The sequence below is a fragment of the Castor canadensis genome, chromosome 2 (assembly GCF_047511655.1).
Source record: "Castor canadensis chromosome 2, mCasCan1.hap1v2, whole genome shotgun sequence".
In the NCBI taxonomy this organism is placed as follows: domain Eukaryota; kingdom Metazoa; phylum Chordata; class Mammalia; order Rodentia; family Castoridae; genus Castor; species Castor canadensis.
Genome location: NC_133387.1, coordinates 4876726 through 4903811, shown reverse-complemented (window position 1 = coordinate 4903811; position 27086 = coordinate 4876726). Strand labels below are relative to the sequence as shown.

Sequence of the window (27086 nt, the reverse complement as noted above, 5' to 3'; positions counted from 1 at the left end):
TGTGGCACCCCTCCCGACCTCTTCACTGTCAGTGGCTTCCATACCATCGCTAGTCTGTGACTGTTAGGGGCTGATGGACTGGGGTAGCCTTAGCTTCCTGCTTCCTCTTGGGGTCTGGTCTCTGAGTGGCGCAGTCTGGTCAGTCCTGTTGGGAACCGATGAGGAAAGCTGTGCTTAGGGGCTGGCCAGGGTGACTCAGGGAGGGGAAAAGAGGACAAGACAGCCTTGCCCACCCAGCAGAGGAAGGCTGAGGGCAGTCATCTTGTCCTGCTTGGAAGAGAGGAGACAACAGGTGGCACCAAACCAGGGCTGCTCAGTCCCAGCTAAGCTTCAGTCACCCTGCTTACTTTCTTTGTAGTGACTGCACTTGTATTATGTTAGGAAACTCAGACCTAAGTTTTGCACTTAATTTTTCTTCAGTTAGAAACTTTTATTTTTTGCTGATTAGAACTTCTGAAGATTCACAAAAGTTATTTTAAAAAAGTAAGAAGTTACCTTCTTCCCACTGTACAGTTAGCCTATGTAACTATTTCCAAGTGAAGACTTGAAGAATTTCTTCCTGGGGCCCTTGCCTGGTATGCAAAAGGCCCTGAGTTCAATCCCCAGCACTGCAAAAAGTGTTTTCAGTGATATTCAAAAACATGCACAGATTGTACTGTGTGTGATGATCTTAAGTTGTTTTTTCAAAAGATATTAGCATTAGTTAATTAAGCATCTATATCATGATTAGTTTTAAAATGTGTGTATGTATTTATTGAGACAGGGTCTCCCCCCAGGCTGGTCTTGAACTCCTGGGCTTGGTGATACACTCCTGCCTCAGTTTCCTCCAGGTGCACACTACCATGCGTGGTTCGTGATTTTTGTTTTTTAATTTATTATTTTTCTTTGTATTTTAGAGAACTTTTATACTTAAACTTTTTTTTAAGGATTTGAAATTTCCATTGGACAGGATGAATAAGCTCAGGAGCTCCCTTTGCTACAGGTAATGATGTCCTGTCTGCTTGTGAATTGCTAAGGCAGAGAGTTTAAGTGTGTCACCACAAAAACCGATGAGTTTGTGAGATGAGGCTGAGGTTAAGTGGCTCGTCGCCATTCCCTGCCACAAATCATAAATACACGTGTTATTAAATAATTAAACCTTGTGTGTGTTGCTGGTGTCTTGAGAAGTCTGAATTTGCATAGGTGCTTTTCTTCTTCCTCGTGTACCAAATGCTGCACGCAATCAGTGTGTGCGCTCCGGTGAGTCTGCGTGTGTACACGCTCGTGCTTCCAGCACCACCATTTTAGTAGCACCCAGAGCCTCCTTTTTTTGGTAAAGTTCTTCCTTCTTCCTTGAGTAGATTTGCCTTTACTTTACTGATTTCCATTGGGTTCATGACTTTGGTTAAAGGTACCATAATCTCTTTTTTGGGGGGCTACTTGAGTTCTGGTCTAGCCAAATTGCTCTCACCATTGTCCTAATATGCCTCTTTATCTTTACCCTAGGGTGCTCTCGCCACACTTCTCCGATGTTTAAGGTCTTCAGTCCCTCAAATTCCCCATCCTGGGCCGAGGTTTTCCTTGGGACAATTGAACTTCCTGTTTCTGACAGCTGGAGTGCTTGCTCTGACTTGCCCGTTTTATCCACACACGTAGATGTTGTTTTGTGGCTTTCTTTTCACGAGTGAGGTTTCCCCTTTCCTGCATGTATGTGTCTGCATGTCTGAGCTAAGTTCTAAGTTCCTGGAGGATCGTGACTTCTGCAGGGAGGGTAGTCACAGGCAGTGTGGTAAGTAAGTGCAGTGTTGACTTCTTGGTCAGACCCCTCGAGGGCAGGCTGGAAGGAATGTGCCAGGTCCCACGATTCTTGTAAACAGCAATGTCCTCTTCATGTTTACGCAAAGCACAGCAAGGTCAGCAAAATACTGTGTGCTCATCGTGCAGACTACAAGGCTCTTTTAGAGTGAGTGAACAAATCATTAATAATGACTTGTTTTCAATTTTGGCTTATTGTATGTAAATAGGCCACTAAAATCAGTAAAACATGCACCCTGCAATCTTGTTTGTACTGTCTATTAGCAAACCTACTTTTAAATGTTTATACTATATAACTTCAGAAAGTTCAGAGGAACTTTTATATTTTATTTATCCATCTATATTTATTTTTGTCAGTACTGGGGTTTGAACTCGGGGCCTCACATTTGCTAGGTGGGTGCTCTACCACTTGAGCCATGCCCTCAGTTCTTACATGTGACTTAAAAATGAATTTTGGGATTCTGGCAGCACAGACCTCCCCTTAATGAACGCCCACTCCATGAGCAGGGTCTGGGAAATGAGAGCTTGGTTTTCCAGCCATAGCTCCAGGAATGGGAGCCCAAGAAGAGACGTGAGGACATTTGACCTCCAATGTCTCCGTGTCAGGGAGCTGTCAGCTGCTTCATTTCTGCACCAAGCAGGTGTGCTGGTCTCTGTTCACGTGGCAACGGGCCAAAATGGACCTGGAGGCAAGAACTCAGACACCTGAACCTCTGGACTGCACAAGCCCAGTGTGAGGCTGATCCCGGGGCTCCTCATGCCCGAGATGACAGCTGTGCATGGATGTTGGAAGCATGGCTTGGCATGGAAAGACACTACTGGTCTTGGTGAAATGCCTTGTTCTTGTTGGGGTCTGTCTGGTCCATGTGCTGGAGAAGAAACGAGAGCCACAGAAGCTTGTGTGTAGTATAGCACTTCATGGACACACAGTTCAAGTGACACCCATGAAGCTGGGGACTGGGAAGGACCTTTTGACAAGGGATCACACCCACCAAGTGATTCCCAACTGCCTTTGCACAGTAGGACCTGCAGCTGCCTCCCCCTCCTCCTGTCTTGCCCTCCTTGGAAAGGCTCCTTGTGGTTAAAATGAAATAGAAGCACTTAAACAATAAATGGGAATTACAGGCTCTTCGAGAGATCTCGCAGTATTGATTCAAGTCATATAAGAATAAAGTGTCTTCCTTTTTGACTTATCTGGGATTATGTTTCATCATGAATTAAGGTTCACTGGGGGAATGTTCCCTTGAATGTAAAGAGCTCTAGGACTCTGGTAGAGTCAAGGAGCAGCTGTTTGTGAGGGAGAGCAAGGTGCCTTCCACCTGCAGGGTTCCCTGCACAGCGGATCTTGGTGAGCAATGTCACAACTGCACCTTGCTGACTTGTTTAGAATCTTCAAACACCATCTGATTTAATAAAATGGTCACAGTGCACTTTATAGCAAATGGAATGTTCTAGGCCCAGTATTGCTTGAGGTAGCTTCATTATTGATGGAGTTGAGCACTGGGTATTTTTCATTAATGGTGTTATAATTAAATCTAAGTGGAAAATACAATGCAGTTAGCTGTAATTTGTGCTGACTATAGGCTGTCTCATTATTTGGAGGACAGATTGCTTCAAAGATCTGGACAGAGACAGTGTTGCCTTCAGTTTTGTGATATTGGTGATCTCTCCTTGATGAATTTTAATATCATTTGGTTTAAATGCAAATGTTAAAATAAATAATTGCTTTGCTGTGGATTGCACTTGAGCTGGCTGAGAATATCTTACTATTAAGTACATGTGTAAGATGAATGTTTTATAGCAAAGCCTTGGCATGTTATCAATTATTTCATGTTGGAGAATTAACAGAGAGAAAAGCTTATTACAGCAATTTCCTCTCCCCAGCTGTGCACAAAGAGGTTGCTGTTAGCCGGACTTGCAACACATCCTCATCTCCTATGAGGATGGACCAGCAGTGGTCTCGCATTTATAGCTATATCAAGAAAGGCAAAATGGTGTGCGGTGTGTGGTGGGCTAAGGCTTCTCTTTTTCCCCTACATAACATCCCTATTTTCATAACCTGTCTTCTACCTGCAGGCCACCCACCACTGTCCAGGCTGGGAGGCCTTCAGCACCTGCCCCATCATGTCCTTCCTGTGGGTGGGAGAATGTGCCATCGCCCCTAAGGGAGGCAGGGAAGGATGTGGCACTAGGACGGCTCAGCTCTGGATAAGTCACCTCATCTCCATCCTAGGCCAGTGGGATTTTTCTGTCACTGCCTCCTGGTACTCCTGGCTTCTGTCCAGCCACACTTGGCTTAGTATCTTATGTCACTTGGTGCCTGCTTTGTGAAGGATCACAAGAGGCCCCAAGAGCTGTTATGTCAATACCTTCGTGACTTCCCCATTCCCCAGGCCTGACCTCTGGGTCTGGTCCTGACTCCGGTAAACAGGTTTTCCAGCCTTGTCCTGGTTGTGCCTCACCTGAAGTTAGCGGTGTCCCTGACTTCCCACCCTGGGACCTCTGACACCATGGTACAGGAAATACTCTAACTTGTGCAACCGGGAGAGGGGAGCTCATGGGTATGGAAACCCACTTGTGGGCAAGATAACCACGAGCCTGTGACACATGCTCCCTGCTCCCTGGAAGCTTCCAGAAGGAGCACCAGGCGGTCCAAGCAGTGGTCGACATCAACATCCCTTCTTAATTCCCACTCCTACACCCTGAGATCACTTCCTAGAGAAGGTGCAAGTTAAGTCTTGGGCTCTGCTTTTGGGGAAGTGAAGGCTGAGACACTTGGAAAACCAGACACAATATTAATTCTTCAAAAAAAAAATGATCATGTTGACAAGTTTGCTTTTAGTTATATTATTTTCTGGCCAAAATAAGTTCTCCTGCATGTCTACCTCTTCTTAACGGTGCCTACACTGCTTTTGCTAGAAAGCATTAACTCTTTACTTGTCCGCGAATTAACTCAAAGCAAGGAAGAAGGTTGGCATCCGTTCTCCACTTTGTATCTGTGTTCTTTGTGCTGGGCTGTTCCTTCGCTAGTCACTTGGCAATCACCTTGGAATCCAGGAAGCTAACACGTTTACAACGGGGGAGGAGGAAACTGCCCCTAAGAAAAGGAACAGCGAACTCCTCAGTGATGACTTCTGTGGAAGCCCTGCCAAAAGAAGGGCTGAAATAACATCCACTGGACCATACCTGTGACTGGGACTGTTTAACTAAGCATGCCACTTGTCCCCTGCTCTAAAACTTCGTCTATTCAAGCTCAAAGCTCATTTTTGTACCCCAAACATGGCTGAAGACGGGCTGAGTGCTTACTCTGCCTCTTCTCATGGCTGCCTGCCTGTGTCGTGCAGTAAACCTTCCTTCTCAGCCCTTCACCATTTATTTGGCAGATAGGGGCGAGGGGCCACACACACGTCAGAGGAAAAGTCAGGGAGAAGAAAGACCCCGGGGAAAACACCATTGAGCAGTAATGACTTTCTCCTTTCTCAAGATAAGCAAATAAAGTAAAACTCTGGGATGACAGTGTCCCATGATGGCACGAATTGGATGCGATGCCCTTGCGTTACTCTCACCTGCTGTCAGCCCCATTCTCACTGGGGGTGGACAGGAGCTTGGCAGAGCATGAGAAAGGGGACTGCTGAGGGGGCCAAGATGATCTGTGTTCCCCTCAGCTGGGCTGAGCCTCAGCCTTGCTCTGACCTGTCTCCTGACATCCTTTCCTTGAAATACCATTGCAAGTGCTTTCTCTGCCCCTTTGGGATGTGGACTTCTGGAAGGAGCTTTTTCCAGGTTTACACTCCAGGAATGCCTCAAGCACTGGGAACCACCTCTTTGATGGAGTGACTAGGGGAGGCAGCCATGGTTTCCCTGGTGGTGGGGGAGCCTAACTCAGGTGGGTGCCTGGCTTTTCTCTTTTTTTTTCTTTTATTCATATGTGCATACAACGTTTGGGTCATTTCTCCCCCCGGCCCCCACCCCTTACCTACTCCACCCCCTCCCTCTCCCCCCGACCCCCTCAATACCCAGCGGAAACTATTTTGCCCTTATCTCTAATTTTGTTGTAGAGAGAGTATAAGCCATAATAGGAAGGAACAAGGCTTTTTGCTGGTTGAGATAAGGATAGCTATACAGGGAGTTGACTCACATTGATTTCCTGTGCGTGTGTGTTACCTTCTAGGTTAATTCTTTTTGATCTCACCTTTTCTCTAGTTCCTGGTCCCCTTCTCCTATTGGCCTCAGTTGCTTTAAAGTATCTGCTTTAGTTTCTCTGCGTTAAGGTCAACAAATGCTAGCTAATTTTTTAGGTGTCTTACCTATCCTCACCCCTCCCTTGTGTGCTCTCGCTTTTATCATGTGCTCAAAGTGCAATCCCCTTGTTGTGTTTGCCCTTGATCTAATGTCCACATATGAGGGAGAACATACGATTTTTGGTCTTTTGGGCCAGGCTAACCTCACTCAGAATGATGTTCTCCAATTCCATCCATTTACCAGCAAATGATAACATTTTGTTCTTCTTCATGGCTGCATAAAATTCCATTGTGTATAGATACCACATTTTCTTGATCCATTTGTCACTGGTGGGGCATCTTGGCTGTTTCCATAACTTGGCTCTTGTGAATAGTGCCGCAATAAACATGGGTGTGCAGGTGCCTCTGGAGTAACCCATGTCACAGTCTTTTGGGTATATCCCCAAGAGTGGTATTGCTGGATCAAATGGTAGATCAATGTTTAGCTTTTTAAGTAGCCTCCAAATTTTTCTCCAGAGTGGTTGTACTAGTTTCCATTCCCACCAACAGTGTAAGAGGGTTCCTTTTTCCCCGCATCCTCACCAACACCTGTTGTTGGTGGTGTTGCTGATGATGGCTATTCTAACAGGGGTGAGGTGGAATCTTAGTGTGGTTTTAATTTGCATTTCCTTTATTGCTAGAGATGGTGAGCATTTTTTCACGTGTTTTCTGGCCATTTGAATTTCTTCTTTTGAGAAAGTTCTGTTTAGTTTAGTCGCCCATTTCTTTATTGGTTCATTAGTTTTGGGAGAATTTAGTTTTTTAAGTTCCCTATATATTCTGGTTATCAGTCCTTTGTCTGATGTGTAGCTGGCAAATATTTTCTCCCACTCTGTGGGTGTTCTCTTCAGTTTAGAGACCATTTCTTTTGATGAGCAGAAGCTTTTTAGTTTTATGAGGTCCCATTTATCTATGCTATCTCTTAGTTGCTGTGCTGCTGGGGTTTCGTTGAGAAAGTTCTTACCTATACCTACTAACTCCAGAGTATTTCCTACTCTTTCCTGTATCAACTTTAGAGTTTGGGGTCTGATATTAAGGTCCTTGATCCGTTTTGAGTTAATCTTGGTATAGGGTGATATACATGGACCTAGTGTCAGTTTTTTGCAGACTGCTAACCAGTTTTCCCAGCAGTTTTTGTTGAAGAGGCTGCTATTTCTCCATCGTATATTTTTAGCTCCTTTGTCAAAGACAAGTTGGTTATAGTTGTGTGGCTTCATATCTGGGTCCTCTATTCTGTTCCACTGGTCTTCATGTCTGTTTTTGTGCCAGTTCCATGCTGTTTTCATTGTTATTGCTTTGTAATATAGTTTGAAGTCAGGTATTGTGATACCTCCTGCATTGTTCTTTTGACTGAGTATTGCCTTGGCAATTCGTGGCCTTTGTGATTCCAAATAAATTTAATGGTTGATTTTTCAATCTCTTTAATGAATGTCATTGGAGTTTTGATGGGAATTGCATTAAACATGTAGATTACTTTTGGGAGTATCGACATTTTTGCTATGTTGATTCTACCAATCCATGAGCATGGGAGATCTCTCCACTTTCTGTAGTCTTCCTCAATCTCTTTCTTCAGAAGTGTATAGTTTTCCTTGTAGAGGTCTTTCACATCTTTTGTTAGGTTTACACCTAGGTATTTGATTTTTTTTGAGGCTATTGTATATGGAATTGTTTTCATATATTCTTTTTCAGTTTGCTCATTGTTTTTTATTTTATTTTATTTTATTTTTTTCATTTTTCTTTTATTATTCATATGTGCATACAAGGCTTGGTTTATTTCTCCCCCCTGCCCCCACCCCCTCCCTTACCACCCACTCCACCCCCTCCCGCTCCCCCCCTCAATACCCAGCAGAAACTATTTTGCCCTTATCTCTAATTTTGTTGTAGAGAGAGTATAAGCAATAATAGGAAGGAACAAGGGGTTTTGCTGGTTGAGATAAGGATAGCTATACAGGGCATTGACTCACATTGATTTCCTGTGCGTGGGTGTTACCTTCTAGGTTAATTCTTTTTGATCTCACCTTTTCTCTAGTTCCTGGTCCCCTTTTCCTATTGGCCTCAGTTGCTTTAAGGTATCTGCTTTAGTTTCTCTGCATTAAGGGCAACAAATGCTAGCTAGTTTTTTAGGTGTCTTACCTATCCTCACCCCTCCCTTGTGTGGTCTCGCTTTTATCATGTGATCAAAGTCCAATCCCCTTGTTGTGTTTGCCCTTGATCTAATGTCCACATATGAGGGAGAACATACGATTTTTGGTCTTTTGAGCCAGGCTAACCTCACTCAGAATGATGTTCTCCAATTCCATCCATTTACCAGCGAATGATAACATTTCGTTCTTCTTCATGGCTGCATAAAATTCCATTGTGTATAGATACCACATTTTCTTAATCCATTCGTCAGTGCTGGGGCATCTTGGCTGTTTCCATAACTTGGCTATTGTGAATAGTGCCGCAATAAACATGGATGTGCAGGTGCCTCTGGAGTAACAGTCTTTTGGGTATATCCCCAAGAGTGGTATTGCTGGATCAAATGGTAGATCGATGTTTAGCTTTTTAAGTAGCCTCCAAATTTTTTCCCAGAGTGGTTGTACTAGTCTACATTCCCACCAACAATGTAAGAGGGTTCCTTTTTCCCCGCATCCTCGCCAACACCTGTTGTTGGTGGTGTTGCTGATGATGGCTATTCTAACAGGGGTGAGGTGGAATCTTAGTGTGGTTTTAATTTGCATTTCCTTTATTGCTAGAGATGGTGAGCATTTTTTCATGTGTTTTCTGGCCATTTGAATTTCTTCTTTTGAGAAAGTTCTGTTTAGTTCATGTGCCCATTTCTTTATTGGTTCATTAGTTTTGGGAGAATTTAGTTTTTTAAGTTCCCTGTATATTCTGGTTATCAGTCCTTGTCTGATGTATAATTGGCAAATATTTTCTCCCACTCTGTGGGTGTTCTCTTCAGTTTAGAGACCATTTCTTTTGATGAACAGAAGCTTTTTAGTTTTATGAGGTCCCATTTATCTATGCTATCTCTTAGTTGCTGTGCTGCTGGGGTTTCATTGAGAAAGTTCTTACCTATACCTACTAACTCCAGAGTATTTCCTACTCTTTCTTGTATCAACTTAAGAGTTTGGGGTCTGATATTAAGATCCTTGATCCATTTTGAGTTAATCTTGGTATAGGGTGATATACATGGATCTTAGTTTCAGTTTTTTGCAGACTGCTAACCAGTTTTCCCAGCAGTTTTTGTTGAAGAGGCTGCTATTTCTCCATCGTATATTTTTAGCTCCTTTGTCAAAGATAAGTTGCTCATAGTTGTGTGGCTTCATATCTGGATCCTCTATTCTGTTCCACTGGTCTTCATGTCTGTTTTTGTGCCAGTACCATGCTGTTTTTATTGTTATTGCTTTGTAATATAGTTTGAAGTCAGGTATTGTGATACCTCCTGCATTGTTCTTTTGACTGAGTATTGCCTTGGCTATTTGTGGCCTCTTGTGTTTCCATATAAATTTAACAGTAGATTTTTCAATCTCTTTAATGAATGTCATTGGAATTTTGATGGGAATTGCATTAAACATATAGATTACTTTTGGGAGTATCGACATTTTTACTATGTTGATTCTACCAATCCATGAGCATGGGAGATCTCTCCACTTTCTATAGTCTTCCTCAATCTCTTTCTTCAGAAGTGTATAGTTTTCCTTGTAGAGGTCATTCACATCTTTTGTTAGGTTTACACCTAGGTATTTGATTTTTTTTGAGGCTATTGTAAATGGAATTGTTTTCATACATTCTTTTTCCGTTTGCTCATTGTTAGTGTATAGAAATGCTAATGATTTTTCTATGTTGATTTTATATCCTGCTACCTTGCTATAGCTATTGATAATGTCTAGAAGCTTCTGAGTAAAGTTTTTTGGGTCTTTAAGGTATAGGATCATGTCATCTGCAAATAGGGATATTATGACAGTTTCTTTACCTATTTGTATTCCTTTTATTCCCTCTTCTTGCCTAATTGCTCTTGCTAGGAATTCCAGAACTATGTTGAATAGGAGTGGAGATAGTGGGCATCCTTGTCTGGTTCCTGATTTTAGAGGGAATGGTTTCAATTTTTCTCCGTTAAGTATAATGCTGGCTGTAAGTTTTATATTTATTATAGCTTTTATAATGTTGAGGTACTTTCCTTCTATTCCTATTTTTCTTAGAGCTTTGATCATGAAATGGTGTTGGATCTTATCAAAGGCTTTTTCTGCATCTGTTGAGATGATCAAGTGGTTTTTGTCTTTGCTTCTGTTAATGTGGTTTATTACGTTTATTGATTTTCATATGTTGAACCACCCCTGCATCCCTGGGATGAAGCCTACTTGGTCGTGGTGAATAATCTTTTTGATGTGTTGTTCAATTTGGTTTGCCATTATTTTGTTGAGGATTTTTGCATCAATGTTCATTAAGGAGATTGGCCTATAGTTCTCCTTTTTGGAGGTGTCTTTGCCTGGTTTTGGGATAAGTGTAATACTGGCTTCATAAAATGTGTTTGGCAGTTTTCCTTCCCTTTCTATTTCATGGAACAGTTTAAGGAGGGTTGGTGTCAGTTCTTCTTTAAAGGTCTGATAGAATTCAGCAGAGAATCCATGAGGTCCTGGACTTTTCTTTTTGGGGAGACTCTTGATTGCTGCTTCAATTTCATTTTGTGTTATAGGTCTATTCAGGTGATTAATGTCCTCTTGGTTCAGTTTTGGATGATCATATGTATCTAGAAATCTGTCCATTTCTTTAAGATTTTCAAATTTATTTGAATATAGGTTCTGAAGTAGTCTCTGATGATTTCCTGGACTTCGATGGTGTTTGTTGTTATCTCCCCTTTTGCATTCCTGATTCTACTAATTTGGGTTTTTTCTCTCCTCATTTTAGTCAGGTTTGCCAGGGGTCTATCGATCTTGTTTATTTTTTCAAAGAACCAACTTTTTGTTTCATTAATTCTTTGTATGGTTTTTTTGGTTTCTATTTCGTTGATTTCAGCTCGTATTTTTATTATTTCTCTCCTTCTATTTGTTTTGGGGTTTGCTTGTTCTTGTTTTTCTAGGAGTTTGAGATGTATCATTAGGTCATTGATTTGGGATCTTTCAGTCTTTTTAATATATGCACTCATGGCTATAAACTTTCCTCTCAGGACTGCCTTAGCTGTATCCCATAGGTTCCGGTAGGTGGTGTTTTCATTTTCATTGGCTTCCAGGAACTTTTTATTTTTCTCTTTTATTTCATCGATGATCCATTCTTCATTAAGTAATGAGTTGTTTAGTTTCCAGCTGTTTGCATGTTTTTTTGTCTTTACTTTTGTTGTTGAGTTCTACTTTTACTGCATTGTGATCAGATAGTATGCACAGTATAATTTCTATTTTCTTATATTTGCTGAGACTTGCTTTGTACCCTAGGATATGATCTACTTTGGAGAAGGTTCCATGGGCTGCTGAGAGGAATTATATTGTGTAGATGTTGGATGAAATGTTCTGTAGACATCAACTAGTTCCATTTGATCTATGGTATGTTTTAGATATAGGATTTCTTTATTGATTTTTTGTTTGGATGACCTATCTATTGATGATAATGGGGTGTTAAAGTCTCCCATGACCACTGTGTTGGAGTTAATATATGGTTTTAGGTCCATCAGGGTATGTTTGATGAAATTGGGTGCGTTGACATTGGGTGCATACAGGTTGATAATTATTATTTCCTTTTGGTCTATTTCCCCTTTTATTAGTATGGAATGTCCTTCTTTATCTCATTTGATCAATGTAGGTTTGAAGTCTACTTTGTCAGAGATAAGTATTGCTACTCCTGCCTGTTTTCAGGGGCCATTGGCTTGGTAAATCTTCTTCCAGCCTTTCATCCTAAGCCTATGCTTATTTCTGTCGGTGAGATGGGTCTCCTGTAAGCAACAAATTGTTGGATCTTCCTTTTTAATCCATTTCGTGAAGCGGTGCCTGTTGATGGGTGAATTAAGTCCGTTAACATTAAGTGTTAGTACTGATAGGTATGTGGTGATTCCTGTCATTTAGTTGTCTTAGTTGTTTGAAGGTTTGATTGTGTGTACCTAAGTTGAGGTTACTCTCTACTGTCTTGCTTTTTCTTTTCCTGTAGTTTGGTGCTGCCTGTCCTTTCATGGTTATGGTGAATTTCACTTTCTTTGTGCAGAATCCCTTGAAGAATCTTTTGTAATAGTGGCTTTGTGGTCACATATTGTTTTAGTTTCTGCTTATCATGGAAGACTTTTATTGCTCCATCTATTTTGAATGATAGTTTTGCTGGGTAGAGTATCCTGGGGTTGCAGTTATTTTCATTCAGTGCCTGGAAGATCTCACCCCAAGCTCTTCTTGCTTTTAATGTTTCTGTTGAGAAGTCTGCTGTGATTTTGATGGGTTTACCTTTGTATGTTATTTGTTTTTTCTCTCTTACCGCCTTCAATATTCTTTCCCTAGTTTCTGTACTTGTTGTTTTAATGATGATATGTTGTGTGGTAGTTCTATTTTGGTCAGGTCTGTCTGGTGTTCTGGAGGCTTCCTGTACCTGTATGGGCATAGTTTTCTCTAGATTTGGGAAATTTTCTGTTATTATTTTGTTGAATATATTATGCATTCCTTTTTCTTGCACCTCTTTTCCTTCTTCATTGGCCATGATTCTCAGGTTTGGTCTTTTGATGGAGTCAGTAAGTTCTTGCATTTTCTTTTCACAGGTCCTTAGTTGTTTAATAGTTCTTTGGTTTTTCCTTTAATTACCATTTCATCTTCGAGTTCTGAGATTCTGTCTTCTGCTTGTTCTAGTCTGCTGTATTGACCTTCCACTTTGTTTTGCATTTCTGTTTTGTTTTTTCTGAGATTTTCCATATCATGAGTCCCTTCCTTTTTAATATTGTCTGTTTTCATCCTGAGTTCATTTATCTCTTTCTTTATTGTGTTCTTTGTTTCACTTTGGTGTTTATATAGTGTGTCTATAGTTTCTTTTATTTGTTCTTGTGCTTGCTCAAATTCTCTATTTTTGTTGTCTTGGAATTTCTTGAGTGTTTCCTGTACATTTTGGCTGACCATATCCAGGGTCATTTCTATAAAATTCTCATTGATTACTTGCAGATTTTCTTCTTTCAGAGTGTTCTTGTGGGCTTCATTTGGTTCTTTGGCATAGTTTATCTTTGTTTTGTTGGAGTCTGGATCTGGGTATCTGTTTTCTTTCCCTCTGGATCCTGTATTAATTTATTATTGAGGGGAAAATGGTTTCTCTCCTTTTTCTGTCTTCCCATCATTGCCCTTGCTATTGTTACTGTCCCTGTACTGTGTATAATTCAGTATTGTCTGGCTTGTATTAATAATAATGGTGATATCTAGAGTGGAAGGATGAGAGGAGAGGGAAAGCAAAAAAGGTAAAAAAAAAGGGAAAAAAACTAAACTTAAATACACACACACAGCCAAAGAAATAAACAGGGAGAGATAGTGTACTGATCAATGGTGCGCTAAACAGGCATTACAGAGACAGAGAGAGGATAAAAAAAAATCCCCAAGTTCAAATGCAATAAAGTTTCAGTCTTAATAATTTTTGTGTTACTCCTTCAGCCTCCAGTCCTGGTGGTGGTGTCTGAGAAGTTCTGTCGTTGTCTCATCTTAGGGGAAAAAACAAAAAACAAAAACAAAACAAAACAAAAAAAATCCCAAGTTCCAATGCAATACAATTTCAGTTAGTCCTTCAGCATCCAGTCCTAGTTCTGTCATTGTCTCATCAAAGGAAGAGAGAGGAAAAAAAAGAGTCTGGAGACAGTTCTGTGAATGTCTGTCTGAGGCTGCAGCTCACCTGCCACCTACTGTCAGCCATCTGCTGCTGCAGGTTTTATTTATGCAGATCTCAGGAATGAGCTCTACACTCACCTAGCCCCGCAGGCTTTGTTTATTTAGAGTTCTCCTGGACGCATGCCCCTTTTGTTTTCTCCAGTATAAAGCCCTACCCACCCGTTGCAATTGCAGTCTTTTTTTATCATTTAGAGTTTTTTGGGGACATGCCCTCTCTTACTCTCCAGTGGAGCATGCCACACTTTAGCTGCTGTTACAAGCTTTCCCCACTCCAAGGTTGCTGGGCAGGGGCCGCTGCTCCTTCCTTCTCCTGCCGGCTTGTTTATTTACAGTTCCAGTGGGGAGTGCCTCTCCCCACTCTCCAGAGCTCAGGGCGCCCCACCCTCTTTGCTACATGTATTTTTTTTCAGCTGCTTGTTTATTATTCAGTTTTTCTTTTTTCCCTGGGTGGGGGTCAGTCTGTTCAGGGGGCTATGCTGATCTGGCCCAGGGCTGTTTTTGGGAGTATCACATGCCTCTTAGCTCACCTGGTGGTCTGCTTCTCCCAAGCAGGATAGGAGCTGGCGTCTGGTGGTGTGGGAGTCCTCCTGGTTTCTCCATTTAACCTGGAGTGGGGATGCTATGTGTGGGTTGGGGGTGTGGAGGTGTCAGAGTTTTGCCTCTTCTTGGTGGTTTTTCCTGCAAGGTGTGTCTCCAGTGTCTCTCCAAGATTTTACTTTAGGAAGCAGGCTTTCTGCTTCCTCTAGTCGCCATCTTCCTGGCTTCTCTCTTATGAAGGTAGAGGTTGCTTTCCCTCTGGACAAAGGCAGTTAGCAAACACATGTGCCACCTGCCCCAACCCTTAAAAGTCCTCTTTGCTTTTGTTTCAGCCCTGTTGAGTTCAGGTTAAGTTTGGGTTTCTCCCTTCTTAACAATAGTCTTCAATAAAGTCCTTTTGCCTATTGAACTTTCTCAGATACAACTTTTGCTTTGACAGTGGGGGAAGATGCCAGAACCCTACGTCCTCAATACTTTTGTGACTCATTTTCTGTGAATTACGTAGTTAAAATGAGAAGACCCTGCAAGTCCCTGCCATCCACAGGAGCCAAAGTGTTCTGCCTAGCATCTAATCCCAAAAGGACAGTGTTATTCGATGACACCAAATTGTGGCTGGGACTATGAACCATTTGGCTCTTGCGGCTACATCCCCCTCTCCTTGGGAGACCTGTGCTGGCTGGGTAGGCTTTGTGCAGAAATTTCATCATTCCATTATCTTATGTTAGTGGGTCTTCTGGACTGAAAGGGGCTGAATTTTGCCCTTATGGCTGTATCTTCCTTCTATGTGGGGCAAGGAAGCTTTCAGAACTAAGCCTGGTGGAGCCTGGTAACCAACACTGTCCAGCTGATCACAGGGCGATGCTGTGGAGATCTCACTTAAAATAAGAGCCAGCGGACATTTTGGCTTTGATCTGATATTAACGTCAAAGATTCCATTCAGCAGAGGCACTTAAATGGCTCTCCAACAAAATAATTCTGTGTTTTAGGTTTCAGTGGTCTTTGTGTTGTCATATATACATAGTCTATCTAAGACAAATCTTCCCGTCTGTGTATAATGGGCTCTTAGCAAACTATTAAGTCCATTCATTTTTCACTTCAAAAAATATTTTCCACTGGAGCTTGAAATCAGCCCAAGAATTTTCCCCTTTGCCCTCCCTGCCTGTCAAAGCTACAGGTTTCATCAGACACTGAGTGGAGTTCATTAGCAAATGCAGAGGCAGAAAGTCCAGACAAGATCGCATTTACTCAACACCTGACACTTTTTCATTTCCTCAGGGTGAGAATGATTATGCTGTTAAAACACACACCTTTGCAGCTGGTGGTGACATGTGGAAAGGCGAACTTCTCCCCAGTGTCTAGTTCAGTGACAGCTCTCCACACAAGGTAATGGACCGGTACTTTGATATTTTAGGATACTGTGACTTTCTGGATTTTTTTTTCTGGTTTAGACTTGGAAATCAAAATGGTGGAATGAGTGAAGGAATGTGAAAATAATTAGGGGAAACAAACCAATATTTATAGCATATTTATTAATTGTCAATGGGAGAGTATTTAAATCTTACTAATCAAAAATGGGTGCTAGTTTAAAGTAGAGTGTTTAGTTAAGTAGAAGTAATTATTGAAAGAAGGTTCCATCCATTGATGTTTGGCTGGTACAATATTTAAAATGTAAAACAAATTAGTTGACAGCATTGGAATTTCAGGGGTGACCCTATAAAATTTTGGGTTTCTGGCTTCTCCTGGAGTCAGACAACTGAACTTTGTGGTCTGCATCCTCAGCCAGGGAGCCTGTTGAATGAAGGTGGCCAGGGTGTGTGGGTCTCTCATGGATGTTCTGTGGCTGAGGTCCCCTGGGGTGCTCACAGTCAGCACATTCAATCATCCACAGACTCTGAAGTGAGCACTGACAATAAGTGGGAAGAACAGCTCTCAGGAATTGAGAGGAGGCCATTTCCAGCTGGACAGAGGGCTGGATTCTAGGCTGTGGTCTGCCCAGGAGTCTTAGGAGCGACCTCAGTAGTCAGAGGCCACAGAAGAGAAGAAGAAAAGCAGAAGCCCAGAGCAAGGATCCAGCTGATTCTGCTACTTAAGATTTGGGTACATACTCCATCTGTAAAGGAATTCTGTCCTGATTGTCCCTCTGGCAGCTTTATTTAGGAAGATGCTGACAATACAGAACACTGGTCATGCTCAGACTCCAGACTAACCTGTCTGGTCTACTTCAACCTCTTATGGGGATTGGGTGGGGGTGGTCACTATTTTCTCCTGTTTACAGGTGAAGAGAGTTAGTGCTTGCCATCCGCACCCCTGCCCCAAGGATGGATTCTTTCTTTATTTTTTTTTTATTCATATGTGCATACAATGTTTGGGTCATTTCTCCCCCATCCCCTCACCCCCTCCCTTACCTCCTCACCCCCTCCCTCTCCCCCCCACCCCCTCGATACCCAGCAGAAACTATTTTGCATTATCTCTAATTTTGTTGAAGAGAGAGTACAAGCAATAATAGGAAGGAACAAGTGTTTTTGCTGGTTGAGATAAGGATAGCTATACAGGGAGTTGACTCACATTAATTTCCAGTGCATGTGTGTTACCTTCTAGGTTAATTCTTCTTGATCTAACCTTTTCTCTAGTTTCTGCATTTTCTTTTCACAGGTCTTGAGTTGTTTAACTAATAGTTCATTGGTTTTTCCTTTAATTACCATTTCATCTTCGAGTTCTGAGATTCTGTCTTCTGTTTGTTCTATTCTGCTGGATTGGCCTTCCGTTTCGTTTTGCAGTTCTGTTTCGTTCTTTTTTCTGAGATTTTCCATATCCTGGGTTGTTTCCTCTTTAATGTTGTCTATTTTTGCCCTGAGTTCATTTAACTCTTTATTAATCTTGTTCTTTATTTCACTTTGGTGTTTATACAGTGTTTCTATGGTTTCCTTTATTTCTTCTTTTGCTTTTTCAAATTCTCTATTTTTGTTGTCTTGGAATTTCTTGAGTGTCTCCTGTACATTTTGGTTGGCCCTATCCAGTGTCATCTCTATAAAATTCTCATTGAGTACCTGTAGTATTTCTTCTTTTAGATTATTCTTGTGGGCTTCATTGGGTTCTTTGGCATAGTTTATCTTCATTTTGTTGGAGTCTGGCTCTGAGTATCTGTTTTCTTCATGTCCCTCTGGTTCCTGTACTAATTTTTTGCTGTGGGGAAACTGGCTTCCCTGTTTTTTCTGTCTTCCTGTCATTGTCCTTGGTGTTGTTATTGTCCCTGTACTGTGTGCAATCAAATATTTTCTGGCTTGTAATAATAGTACTGGTGATATTTAGAATGGAAGGATAAGAGGAGATGGAAAACAAAGAAGTTTTAGGAAAAGGGAAAAACAAATAAATGAGTAGAAAAAAACAAAACAAAGAAACAAACAAAAAAAGTTTCAAAGATATAAACAAGGAGAGACAATATACTAATCAACCGTAAGCTGAACAGGCATTAGCGAGCCAGAGAGAGGATTGAAAATTAAAAAAAATTAAAAAATAAATAAAAATAAAAATAAAAAATAAATAAATGAAAAAAAAAATCTCCAAGTTCAAATGCAATAAAATTTCAGTCTTAACAATTTAGGTGTTCGTCCCTCAGCCTCCAATCCTGGAGATGGTGCCTCAGAAGTAGTTTGTGGTTATTTCATCAAAGGAGAAAAAGACTAGAAAACCAAAATAAAAGAAAACTGCACAAAACACACACAAAAAAACCCCACAAAGTGTCCCAAGTTCAAATGCAATACAGTTTCAGTAGGTTTTTCAGCATGCAGGTGTAGTTCAGTTGTTGTCTCATCAAAGGAAGAGAGAAAAAAAAGAGTCTGGAGACAGTTCTGTGAATGGCATCTGCAGCTGTGGCTTGCCTGCCGGCTGCTGTCAGCCTGCTGTTGCTGGAGGCTTTATTTATGCAGATCTCTGGGGTGAGCTTAGCACTCACCTGGCTCTGCAGGCTTTGTTTGCTCAGAGTTCTCTTGGGCGTGATGCCACTGCTACAAGCTTTCCCCTTTCCAACCACACTGGGGGAGGTGACACTGCACCTGCTTTCTTAGGCCGGTGTGTTTATTTACAGCTCGCATGGGAAGCGGGTCTTCTCCCCTCTCCTGTGGAGTTTTCCTCCCAGTGCTGCTTTTACAAGCTTTCCCACTCCTGGTTGCTGGGCCTGTGGTGTGGCTCCTGCCTTCTCCAGCCCAGCTTGTTTATTTACAGTTCCTTGAGGGATTTCCCCTTCCCCCCTCTTTGGTGCTCAGGATGCCCCACCCTCTTTGCTACATGTCTTTTTTTTTTGTTATTGCTTATTATTCAGTTTTTCTTTTTTCCCTGGGTGGGGGTCGGTCTGTCCAGGGGGCTATGCTGATCTGGCCCAGGGTTGTCTGTGGGAGTACTGTGTGCCGCTTGGGCTCACCTTGTGGTCCGCGTCTTCTCAAGCCGTTTGAGCACTGGTGTCTGGCGGTGGCCCAGGGGCCCTCCTGGTTTCTCCATTTAATGTGAAGTGGAGATGCTGTGCGCAGGCTGGAGGTGTGGAGAAGTCAAAGTTTTGCCTCTTCTCAGTGTTTTTTCCTGTAAGGTGTGTCTCCAGCGTCTCTCCAAGATTTTACTTTAGGAGGCATGCTTTCTGCTTCCTCCCTCTAGCCACCATCATGGAATTCCTGGATTCTTTCTTTAGGCATATTGAAATACTCACCTGTCTTCATAGTGGGTCAGTATGTGTCTCTGATCTTTTAAATTTTGGAATCACCATTTTGCTTTTTTTTTCTCCAATTTGGGGTTTGAACCCAGGACCTTGTTCATGCTAAGCAAGTGCTCCATCACTGAGCTACATCCCCAGCCCAAATCACTTTTTTTTTTTGCAATAAGCATTAAGACTGTGATGTGCCTTCAAATACTCGGTCCCCAGTTAGTGATACACACCATGGATGACAAGGACCAGCTTCTGGGATATGTATTATATGTAGCTTCTGGGGATGGGGAGGGGACATGCATTTAACACAGAATTGAGTCAACAAATGGCCAATGTGGTCCCCACAAAAGAATGGCCAGGGGACAACTCCCCATGGAAATTATTACTGAGTTCTGGAGAAAGAACAGGACTCAGCCAGTTGGAAGGGAAGGGAAGAACATTTTAAGCAAGGGACAAGTGCACAAAGGGCCCCTAGTGATGGGAACAGAGCCTACTTCATGGAGCAAAGGAGGCAGAAGACGCTGGACTGCCAGGGCTGGCCAGGGAGGGTGAAGTGAGGCTGGACTGGTGTTTAAGGGCCTCTTGGGCTGGGCAAGGAGTTCCATCCTAATCCTAAGAGCAATGAGAAGTGCTTAGATTTACACTGTGAAAAATTACTTGAGAGAAATGAGTTGGAGTGGGGAGGACTGGACAAATGGGAAGACCATTGGTGAGAGGTTGTGATGGCTACCACCTCAATGGGTCAGTGGAGATGGAAAAATACATGGATTCTAGACATGTTTGGGGGGTAAAATCAACAGAACTTGAAGATGAATTAAATACTGTGGGGATGTGATAAAGAGGTGTCAAGGATGACTGGGAAGTTTCTGGTCTGATGAGATCTGACAGGATGGATTAAATCACTGAGGTGAGGAGCACAGTGGGGAAGGGGGTCCCACTGAGGGTGAAGGAAGGATTTTGTTTCTAGATTTGTTGGGCTTGAGGGGTCTTTGACTCATCCAAGTGGAAATGCCAAGTAAAGAGTTAGAGTCTAGTTGAACAGAAAATGTACCATTTTAACTTTATATTTTGAAATAATTGTAGATGTGTGGAAGTTGTGAAGAGTAGAGTCCCATGTGCCCTTCACTCAGATGTTTTCAGTGGTGACACATATCTAATCGCTGAACAATAACAAGACCAAGAAAATAGGATACGGACCATCATGCCAGCTAGGTCACAGACCACATCAGACTGCAATGCTTCCATAGCATCCATATAAAGGAGCAACCTCATGTGACCCATATCTACAGCACAGCATGGGTCCCTGTCCCCTGGTAGCCAACAGTGCATTCTCCATTCTTAATTCCATCAGTGCTGGATTGGAGTGGGTTTTTTGCTCACACAGGATGGAAAAGGACTTCTCTACCCCAAAATTCTACAGAGAGAGAGACTAGAGAGAAAGGGGTAAAAAGTGGTTGTGCAAATCTTCAAATACAATTGAAATAGAAGTTTACCATTATGCTTCTCTGCGGTGTATTTGATGGTGGTGGTGGTGGTAGTGCCTGGTACTTTTGAGTTCAACTTTTTCCTTCTCTGCACACTTAACCTTCACCTGGGGGCTCCTCCTGCTTCAGGGCTCCCCTGTGCCTTGTCAGGGTGATAGAAGAGTCAGGGAAGTTGTTGCTGGCTCACTTCTCCCTCCACTGCTACTTCAGCTTTCACCATTACAAAATACTACCACAATTACTATTGCTACTACCACCATTAGTGGTAATGCCCAGTCACCACCACCACCATTGCTTCAAGCTATAGCTGTATCAGTGAAAAATAGCTGAGAGAAACAATTTAAGGGAAGGAAGTTTTGTTTTGGCTCACATTCCAGTTCATGGTCACTTGGCCTTATTGTTGTGGGCCTGTGTGAGCTGAGTGAGGCAGAGAATCATGGAAGAGAAGGCATGGTAGGGCAAAGCTGCTGGGAAGCGGGGAGAAGGGGAGGGAGGGAGGGAGGGGAAGGTGGGGGGAGAGAGAGAGGGAGAGGGATGGAGGGAGAGAGAGAGAGAGAGAGAGAGAGAGAGAGAAAGAGAGAGAGACCGAGAGACCAACCCTCCACCTAATTCTTCCCAGTAGGCTCTACCATTCAGCAATGGATTCATTCATCATGATCCATTCACCTTGCAAAAGTACCACCCATATGAACCAAGCCCTGAAAAATAACAAAGGTGACACTTCATTTCCAAACCATAACAATAACTATTGCCATTACCGCCTCCATTAGTGCTAGTACCACCACTGTTGTTATCTTTACTGCCATTTCTATCACTACCACCATTCCTGAACAAGAGTTCTAGGCCAGAGGCCCAACTCCAGGGATTCCCCTTGTCAGATACCAATACACCGAGTACACAGATGGTCCACTGCAGTACCATCACAGGTGGTGATGGTGAAGGCAGAGAGGTTTATTATGTGCCACTGGCAGCTACAGGAAGGGGCAGAGTAAGCACTCAGCCCATCTTCTGGGTGCAGACATGAGCCTTAGGTTTAAATAGAAGAGGAACTGGGGGAAGGTGAGAGGTGCAGAATTAAGCAGTCCCAGGCAAAGTGTGGCCTGTGTGATCACCATCTTGCTCTCTCTGCTATGGGTTCCAGAGACATGGCTGTCATCACTTGAGGCGAGCAATTTGGTTTCCATGAGATAATTCCTCCTGCTCCAAGGTGCAGCCTCATCATTACTGGTATTTTGGTAATTGTCCTCATTTTTTTTTTGGCCGGGGAGGGCCTGTCCTATAAAGCTCTGTTATTCCTTTTCTTGGGGTTAGTTTTGATCCCTTGTTATAAAAATGAGTCAGGCAATAAGTCCTGAGTTTCCTGGAACCTATGGTGGTGATTGTGAGATACAGACTAAGAGGAGACAGATGCAGAATGGAGGCTGTGTAGCTTTTCTCTTGCTTTTGGCTCAGGTGAGGGGTGTGTGTGTGTGTGTGTGTGTTTTTCTTTTTGGTAAAAGCAGTTCCTAAGCTATACAGTTACTCAAGCTGCCATCATTACTACAACTGCTATTGGTATTGCCACTATTAACATTATGACAGCCTCCACTACCTCCATTGCCTCCACTCCTGCAGTCACTGTAACTATCACTACCGCTCTTATCACTACTACCATTACTGCCAGCGCTACTGCAACCACCAGTACCCTTCCCACCATCACTGCCACCATTATTGTCCACTGCAGTACTATGACCACCACTGGCATCACCACTACCAGGGATACCATGATTACTGCCCTCTGTAAGCCTTGCCACCACCATTACTACCGAGGCAGGCTAGTGGCAGGGAAAGTAACCACCATGGGGCTCCACTCCATGCTGAATTCCTCCTCCCCACACAGTACCACCCTTGAACATCTCAGTTCCTTTTCCATCGTAAACACCTTTGCTGATGTAAGGTCCCCGAAGACAAGAGAGTCTCTTGAATATTGGTCACATTTCACGCACACAAGTAAAGACTCATGCAGGATGATCACAGTCCCTTGTCAAATAAACCTGTCAATCACTCTAGCCCCTCCTGCAAGACTGCCCAAATTTTTCCTGCCATTTACCCTTAAAATTTATGAATTGCCCTTTGAACAAAGATTTCTGTGCCACGTGGTCAGGGCTGACAACTCTTTCTTTTTCTTTTGCCTATACTTTCCTTTCCTTTCAATAAGCTTTGCAATTTGTGTCCCTGTCCAGTTCTCTGTTTGGGAGACATAAGGACCCGAGATTTTCTGGACCAGGGTCTCCTTAGACCACCCATCGGTAACACTACCGCGAGTAATACTGCCCACACCACCATAATGCTGCCACTTGGTTACCATCTGTACCACACTCCTGCCATTACTGTAGGCCTCCCCCATTACTCCTCATCCACCAGAGCCGCCATGAATTTCAACTCCAGGTCAGTCACTGCTGAACACCTGGAGTGGATGACCATGATTAATTTTTATTACAGTCCTGTGGTAAATTATTATTTCCCTGCTGAAGGAGGGGATTCTGGAGTTTTGAGGTAGCTCTTGGGCTAAGCACCACTGCTGGTGCCACCCTGACATTGGTACTCAGCCACCGCTCCCTTGCCCAGTTCTTTTTGTTCCTTGGTCTGTGAACTGACTTCTCCATCTTCCACTCAGGACAAAAGGTGCATGGACGTCTGTTCTCTGAGTGGCCTGGAGGGAAAGGCCAGTGTGAACACCTCAGACAAAATGTGCACAGGCCCCCACCTGCTCCCAGTGGCTGCTTGTCCTGCCTTTTACTCCAGTTTTGGAGGAAACAAACTGATTTTTCTGAACAACTAAGTTTTAAATTACCTCTGAGACTTCAAGTTTCCTCTTTAACTTTCTTTCTTGGGCCATGCGCATTTTGACCCCTTCTTTCTGAAGTATTGCCACCATGTTTCCCCAGAATTGTCCTGAACACAGCTATCAAATCTACATCCCATGGGCTTCTATATGAAACTGGAGTTTGAACCCAAGGCCCAAACTTCTGGGATTCCAAATGTCAGGTCTTACCACTCGTCCCTAAACACCAAATAAAGTGGCATGCTGAAAGGAGAAGGGAGATTTAAACGTGACTTGGAACATGCCATGGGAAGAGACAGAGTAAGTACTCAATTCCAGTCATCTTTGGGGTACAGACATGAGCTGTAGGTTTAAGTAGACAAAGAACTGGGGGCAGGGGACAAAGGTCTGCATAGTTAAACAGTCTCAGTCACAGGTGTGGCCTGGTTGGTCATTATCTCACCCCTTGTTCTGGGGAAGGTTCTGGAGTTGACATCTGGAGGGTGGTCCATCCTGAGGGGGGTCTCTGTTGGGGGTGGTTTCCTTCTCTTGTCGTAAGGAAAAATACACAAAAAAGCCAGCAAAAGCAAATATTTAGAAGGCTGACTCAATTGACAAATAAGTACTTTCCTCAGGTTAGAGTCATTTCCACGGGTTTGGTTACTAATGTCTCAGAGAAGGACTCAGACTGTGAATGACATGTCTTAACAGAAGTGGTTATGATCTTGAAAAGCTGTTTAGAAACTAACAGAACATCTGATTATTTTTACAGCATACAGCACTTTAGAAAGATAAATTGTATTGATAACATCACTCCGTTCTAACTCGGAGAACAGCTATATGGTAAGTTTTTCCTAAGCTGTGCATTTTAGAAGGCTTGTCTATCTGGGGAGTAGAAATACATTACAAAGGAGCCAGCCACAGTTAGCATCACAGCTACATAGATGTCATGTATACATATTAATTAGCTGTTTCCTTTGAGTACTATTTAGAATTTTGGCTAGATAAGATAATAGGTATATAGCACTGACAAAAGTAAAAATATTAGATCTCTTACAAGTTAGGGGGACAATGCCAGTGATCCCAAATAGCCTTATTTTCTGATGTGTAAGTGCATCTCATGTATACGGTAGCACTCATTTGATTAAGACAAATAATTATAGACCAAATTTTAAATAGCAGAATTGCCCAAATGGCAGGGTTTCTCTCCTATCCCCCACCCCTGAATGTTACTGATTACAAACAGCAGAAATGCTACGAGTCTCATTGACCAGGCTTAGATGTAATGCAATTTTGAATTAAAGAGAACATTAGCTAGTCATTTTACATGTACTAAACTGGCACACTTTTTAACTCTGCACATGTTTGTACAGTATTTGGACAAAGTCTAAAAACACAATTCTACATACTTTTAGTCACAGATATATACTTCACTAATTGTGTTAGAATGACTTAAAATAATAGTTATTTTGTCATACAGTTACAAGGTGGTCATTCAAGAGACTTACATGATGAATTCTGATTTAGTTAAGGTTTAGTTTCCTAAGTAGTCAGAGCTTGACAAGATCAACAGAAAACAAAAGCAATTACTTTGATAAAATCTTTCTTTTAAGCTAGTTTGTTACAGATGTTACTAAGAGCAGAACAATATTAAGGCAGCCTTGTTATTATAGCCATAGAGAATTAAGTTTTAGTTTTATATCAGTACAGTAGATTTTGACCTTAGAAAATTCCTTATGTAATGTTTAAATTCTAGCCCACTTACACATGTAAACTTTTGATAAGCTTTAAGACCTTACTAATTTGCACTTTGAAATAATTTTTACAAAATTTTGAATTAAAATTTTTTGTTACTTTCTCCAATAAAATAGCCCCATATTTTAACATAGACACAAGAAAAAGCAATTTTAAACTGTTTCTGTACACAATAGCAATTTACAAAAACACATTTGTTAACAGAGCCAATTATGAATGAGTTGAATGCAAATAACACTTACAACAGAATGATACAGGTTAAGGTGACTGTCCATAGGACCCTTTTCCTTCAGTCCTAAGGCAGAGGATAATTCTTGAACACCTGCATTTTAGTTAGAGCCGGTTGACATAAGAGCTTTGAAAAAGCTGGTTTTCATAAAATGGCAGCAAAAGAGTGATGGTGGGGGAGAGAAGAGAACAGAAACAGCAGCTCCTTCACGTTAACTGCACAGCAAGAACCATCCTAAAAGGGTCACGTACGCGCAAATGCAAAAAGGTTGTGCAGTAGGCATGCATCAATGTCAATTTAAGCACTTGTCATTTTAAGAACATGCAAAAATGTAGTGGTCACAGGTTTGTTGGCCAGTTATTTCTCATTATAGCTCAAGATGTGCCGTGTGCTGTTCTTTAGGACTCATTTTGGGAGGCTTGATAGCAGAAGCAAGAGTCAAGGCTGGGAAATCAGTCTCAGTCTCCAATAAGACTGCTGCCTTAGCTAGCAGATTTTCACCTCTAACAAGTCAATCATCATGACATGCAATAATAGACACACGCGAAATCCACACAATGACACACAAAGACATTAATTTTGAGTACACTCTTAGACATTGTCTTTCTCTTTTTTTTTAGAAGACTAGTCAGCTAGAATTCTCCCTAGGGTAAAGATGGACTTAGCACTTTTCATTCTTAAGCAGTTCACAACTGAGATCTCCAACACGGACACACTTTACATTCCTTCCCTGACATTGCCACAAAATTCTCCAGTGACCCTGAACAAGGGGTCCAACATTCTTTGTCAAATAACAAAAGCCCAAATGACTCAGGAGAACCCAAAATGGCCCAGAAGAACTTCCAGACAATAAGGAAAAGAAAGGCAAAGGCTTGAGGTGCACCAATTGGGGAGAACTCACCAAGGTTAGACTTTAGGGCCCCTATTTCCAGATGCTTGTTTCTCTATCTCACTAGAAGATGGTAAAAAGCAGTCAATGCTGGCCAAAGAGGAAAGATAAGAAGTCCCTGGAATAAAAGCAATTCCAGCAGAATTGCTTTTCCAGAGAAAGCAATTTCCAAAGAAATTGTTTTTCCAGCAATTTCCAGAGAGGAAAGAGTCTGTCTTTCCTCTCTGTCTATGGTCAACTAGCTGTGAGTAGCTAATGCCTAAAGGATACATTTTCTCCTGGTGATGCTCACCAAAGCTGAAATTGGAGTTCTGGAGCCAAGGCCCAAATTCCTAGGATACCATATGCTAGGTCTGGCCTCTCACCTCCCAAATACCAAAAAAAGAGGGATGGTGAAGGCAGGGAAAGATTTTTTTTTTCTTTTATTATTCATATGTGCATACAAGGCTTGGGTCATTTCTCCCCCCTGCCCCCACCCCCTCCCTTACCACCCACTCCGCCCCCTCCCTCTCCCCCCCACCCCCTCAATACCCAGCAGAAACTATTTTGCCCTTATCTCTAATTTTGTTGTAGAGAGAGTATAAGCCATAATAGGAAGGAACAAGGGTTTTTGCTGGTTGAGATAAGGATAGCTATACAGGGAGTTGACTCACATTGATTTCCTGTGTGTGTGTGTTACCTTCTAGGTTAATTCTTTTTGATCTCACCTTTTCTCTAGTTCCTGGTCCCCTTCTCCTATTGGCCTCAGTTGCTTTAAGGTATCTGCTTTAGTTTCTCTGTGTTAAGGGCAACAAATGCTAGCTAGTTT

The 27086-nt window shown here is 42.3% G+C and overlaps 1 long non-coding RNA gene across 1 annotated transcript in view; it reads left to right on the top strand.

Annotated features, from left to right (window-relative positions):
• LOC141416926 (uncharacterized) overlaps positions 1–27086 on the top strand; it is a 129432-nt gene that overhangs the window by 21874 nt on the left and 80472 nt on the right. Inside the window, exons 2-4 of the long non-coding RNA XR_012441561.1 lie at positions 15701–15808; positions 23530–23726; positions 24178–24248. This is a non-coding gene — a long non-coding RNA (uncharacterized lncRNA). The remainder of the gene's footprint in view (positions 1–15700; positions 15809–23529; positions 23727–24177; positions 24249–27086) is intronic.